Genomic DNA, 5,605 nt, shown 5'->3' with positions numbered 1-5,605 from the left:
ATGTTCATTCTTTGTTTGAAGTTCATTTTTAATCCAGTAATTTAATTTGAGTTTGTTTTGGTTTTTGATTTGTTGATTTAGTTTGAATCATGTATTTTGTTGTTGATATTGTTGTCTCTTTGCTCATTCATTTTTGGTGTAAGTTAACCAGGATTGGTTCCCAATATGGTTAACTTATTCCCGTTAATTTGAAGTTGTATGATTCATCTGTGTTCATGAGATTGGTTGTTGAATTTGTTTAGAAAATTGGTCATATTTGCTATATTTTGGTTGAGATTGATTAGGTGATTGGTTATAGCTGATGGGGTAGTTTGGTAAATTGCAGTACGTTCAGGGGTAAAATGGTAATTGCAGTAAGGTCCGAGGGGTATTTTTGGAATTAAACATTTGAACAATTATTTAATATAATGGGGGACAAGACATAAATTAGTGGGGGAATAATGTAATTCTTTATGTTAAGCATGGAGGACAAGATGTAATGGGGTGTGGTTGATATAATTGTTTAAATGGGGGACAAGACATAAATTAGTGGGGGAATAATGTAATTCTTTATGTTAAGCATGGGGGACAAGATGTAATGGGGTGTGGTTGATATAATTGTTTAAATGGGGGACAAGACATAATGTAGTGGGGTGGGAATAATGTAATTATTTATGTTAAACATGGGGGACAAGGTTTAAAATAAAGAAAACATTAAGTAGTGGGGACAAAGCATGCAATTGGGTGAATATTTGGGGTTGGGGATTCAAGACAAGAGTCTTGTTATAAATAGAGTCATTTTGACACATTTGAAGGGGGACTGGGACTTGAACTTGAAAGACTTACTTAGAGAGAGATTTTTGGAGAGAGATTTTAGGAAGACATTCTGAAAATCTCAAGAGTGTTAGAGAGTTTAAAAAGAGAAAACAAAAACAAAGTGAGAAACGAGTTTAGTTTCGGGTTTAATACACGTGGGTTTGAGTATGTTTGTGGTGATGTGGTTTGTTGCTGTTTAAGTCTTTTACCAACTTTTGGGTTTGTTCTATCGAGCTTGCTTGATTTTCTTCAAATTTTCCTGGGTTTTGATTCTAGTTCGAATTGCTGCTGTGGGGTTGCTGTTTCGTTGCTGTGTATTTACACTACTGCTGCTTCTACTGATCTTCATCTTCTTTCCTTGCTTTCCAAATACCAGGTACACAAACTGATACACTGGTTCATCTTGTAAGCTACTCGAAGCATGAATGCAAAAATGAGAAAGATTTAAAGTTATAGTTTAATGTAGTCTTTTTTCTTTCTTTTACTATCTGTGTGTAGAACATTCTATGCGCTGCCCATGTAAACTCTTTAAACGACTCACTTTCGAAACTTAACTATAATAACTCGAAAGTATGTAAATAAAGTAGGACCTTTTCTTCATTTATTTTAGAGAAAACGAAAAATAAAAAATGTAGTCATTCTAAGATTATCCTATTTTTTTTAAAAAAATAATAATGAGACGAGCCTCGCCAAATAAAAATGCAAATTGCGGGGCCCTCAATAATTGGTCATAATAAATACTTAGAATTTGGGATGGACTGTTTAGTGAATTTCACTGTCTTCCCCAAAGATAATAACGCGTTAGACTCTTTAGACGCGATTTAATTAAATTACATTCTTAAACTCGGGTGCACATTTATGTGACCCAAATTCAAGTCTCAACGGAGTCGAAATGTGTCTTTAATCACAGGTACATTGATTGTGACGTGACTCGAGATGCATTTTCACAACGTTGCAAATTCCCCCAATAATAATAATAATAATAATAATAATAAATAACGAATGAGACGAGCCTCGACAAACAAGAATACCCAAAGTGCGGGGCCCTCAACGGATAGTTATTTCGAGTACTTAGATTCCGGGACAGGCCATTTAGCAAATTTCACGGCCCTACCCAAAATAATGATACGCTAGTCGCTTTAGGCGCGTATTTAATAATGTTATTTTCTTAAACTCGGGTGCACATTTATGTGACCCAAATCCAAATCTCAACAGAGTTGAAATGTGCCAACAACCACGGGTGCATTGATGTGACGTGGTTCGAGATGTATTTCCACGATATTGCAATTCTTGATAAAAATAATAGTAAATAATAAAAGCGGTTAAAAGTTAAAATTCGCACATAGGTTCAACATGTATTAAATCAGATAAACAAGCCGAATATGACAGTTAAGCGATCGTGCTAGAACCACGGAACTCGGTTATGCCTAACACCTTCTCCCGGGTTAACAGAATTCCTTATCCGGATTTCTGGTTCGCGGACTGTAATACAGAGTCATTCTTTTCCTTGATTCGGGATTAAATTGGTGACTTGAGACACCCTAAATCTCCCAAGTGGTGACTCTGAAACAAATAAACAAATCTCATTTCGATTGTCTTTTAATTGGAAAAACTCTTTCACCCCTCGCGGGGGCGGAAAAAGGAGGTGTGACATATGGGACGGACAGTTGCTTACGCAGACTTTCCGGAATAGGAGAGTGGATCTATTGTGGGAGTTTTTGAGTCTTCCCCGCGTTCTACATCCCCGCGTGGTCCATTACCTGGAAGAGATGAGATTATATATGATTATTAGGATTGGCCGGATACAACTCGACTATGCTTTGATCATGGCCTTGATTGACGGTGGCGACCGGAGACGCACACTTTCCATTTGCCCATCGGCGAGGCCACCATCACACTCCAGGACGCTGAGATTTTATATGGCATGTCCGCTGATGGCTTGCTAGTTTTACTGCCTGCGACCTTGAGATATTATTCGCGGCAGGCATATTGGGATATACTGCACATGCTCACGGGTTTCATGCTGGAGGACGAGGAGGTAGCGTCTAGGTCCAGTCGTATACAGTTGGTCCCATTAGAGACCACCTGGTGCAGATCCACCATACTATCACCGACGAGTCAGCGGAGGTGGATGTACAACAATATGCGAGGCTGTTGTTGCTCCTTCTATTTGGGGGGTCTTGTTCCCGAACACTTCGGGGAACCTAGTGAGCCTCCGTTTTCTGCATTATATTGCCCGATTCGAGGATACATCCATCTACAGCTGGGGTGGTACTGTCATCTCATATCTGTACAGGCAGATGTGCCGGACTTGTATCAGCACACAGAGAGACGTTGGTGGCTTTCTGCCGCTTCTACAGGTGACAACATATTCAAATAATATGTCCATTAGTTACAATTCTACCTAGTTATAGTTAATCTTATACTTTACGTCAACTTTGTATGTTAGGTTTGGGTCTGGGAGCGATTTTTGCAGTTTCAGCCACCTCTACCGGCTAATATAGAAATTCCGCAACTCCCTCTAGCCTGTAGGTGGTTTATGCGTCGTACTATTGCACGGGAGTATGATGCCCATCATAATCTCCCCCTTCTGCAGGGATATGTTGGATCTGTTGGAGGACGCACAGGTGAATATCTAACCAAACTTACATGTTATAGATTAACTTAGTGTTGCGCATACTAACGGTTTGTGTTCTTATTTGATAGTTCATCTAGACGCCGTACAACGATGAGGTGATAGGTACCCTGCCAGCGTATTGCACGTTCGGCCGACATATTTGGAGGGCTTCTGTCCCGCTCATATGCCTCGATATTGTCGAGCATCATGCCTCCGAGCGGGTATTTCGTCAGTTTGGCCCGCCGCAGCCTATACCGACTCTGCCTGCATGGCATGTTTTACATTATGAGAGGGATGATCGGTCCAGCGCGGACGACACATTTATGGCATGGTTTAACGAGCAGTTGGGTACTTGGGACAGGCGAGGGGACTTGACCCCACCTCCGCAGCACTTTCCTATTCAACGTTATATGGCATGGTACCGCACTGTTTCCTGACTTTTTATTGGGAACCAGTTCATCAGGCACACGGTCGGTACATCCCATACGCCGGGAGACACGAGGCCCTGGTATGTTTTCTATTATTATTAATTATATACATGTAATTTAGTGCCAAATATGTAGTTTGTATTTTTTACTTTGTGCAGGCGATTGGATTGCATACCGCCTATCATATGGGCAGCAGATGCAGAGTTATGTCCACGATCATGTGGCTATGCAGGAGTATAGTCGTCGATTCATGGATGTGGCTGCCCAGACACTATATCGAGCCTGATCGGATCAGCGTTTGGCACACGAGGCTGATTATATGGACCCAGCATAGTACCATCGAGGCCGTGGTATCCCACGAGTTGGTGGTGCCCGACGAGCTGGTGGTGCCGGACGATGTGGTCGTGGGCGAAGAGGAGGTGGTCCCCAGCAAGGGGGCGTTGAGGCTCCTGCTGATGATGTTGCTGCTGATATGGCAGGTGGCATGCATGAGACGGACATGCCGTCTTACAGCCTTGGAATTTATCGCACTCCAGTGCCATCGCAGGTGACCCCATCGGGTCAATTATTGATCACGGGCTCGAATATTCAAGGAGTGGATTGGGGTAGATACTTCCCAGGTCCGTCTACCACTGTTGAGGATCGACCGATCCGAGATTTTTATAGTGGGCACCGACTGAGTTATGGCTCCACATCACATGCGCATGTATGAGTTTATTAGTATTGAATTTGAATTTGTTTTAACTGTATCTTATTTATTTTCTTTAACTTTATTAATTTTCTTTTAAGGCTTCATGCGATGCAGCGACAGATGACTACATTCAGGATCTAGACACGATGATGGTAAGACAATATAAATTGTTATGAATTGTTATGTAGTTTTCTATACTAAGTTTCATATTATTATGTAGCCTTCTACTAGAGCTGACAACACCACCGATATATGTCATCCTGCGCCGCATCCGTCTATAAGGAGACGACTTGATGATGATGATCCTGATAGAGTACCCGGGCGGGAGGAGATGCGCCTCAAGCCAGTGGCTGCATTGAGACACACCGGATGCGGGACACATTGACATGGTGTAAACAATATTTTTGTATACATTAATAACAATATTTAATCGAATATGCCCATTACTTTTTTTAGTCCTCCATTCATTTGATAGTTTCATAAAATAAAATTTAGAACAACACAAACACTTAAACTTAACTTCCACTTCAATTAAAATAAAATTTAGTACAAAACAAGCACTTAAACTTAACTTCTACTTCAATTAAAATAAAATTTAGTACAACAAACAAGGAAAATATTACTACAGCACAAACACAAGCACAAACAGAAACATAGCAGGTCAACATAATAAAAATACATGAAATATGAAAAATACACTAAACACATACATGCCAATGTTTAGGCCCGGTTGCTATTTATTCTCCGCTCCAACCACTTAAATCGTTCTTCCAGTTGTTTTTTTTCTTCTTCTACCTCTTTCAGTTTTGCCTTCACCTCCGCAAGTTCCAGTTTATATTTTTTTTACGTTCCTTTTGTGCTTCACAATTCCATTGTGTTTTCTATTTTTCTTTTCCCACCTCCTTCAGTTTCGCCCTCAAGTCTGCAATAATTCTATTGCTTTCTTTTTCATGTTCCCGTTATCTTAAACACATATTATGAAGAAACTGCAGTTGTTCTCTGTAACATTCCTGATAACATAGTTCATCAACCCATTTCTCAAAATCACAAATAGGTTCGCCGGGAACCTTGTAA

The sequence above is a fragment of the Nicotiana sylvestris genome, chromosome 8 (assembly GCF_000393655.2).
Source record: "Nicotiana sylvestris chromosome 8, ASM39365v2, whole genome shotgun sequence".
Taxonomy (NCBI): Eukaryota; Viridiplantae; Streptophyta; class Magnoliopsida; order Solanales; family Solanaceae; genus Nicotiana; species Nicotiana sylvestris.
This window is presented reverse-complemented; position numbering follows the sequence as displayed.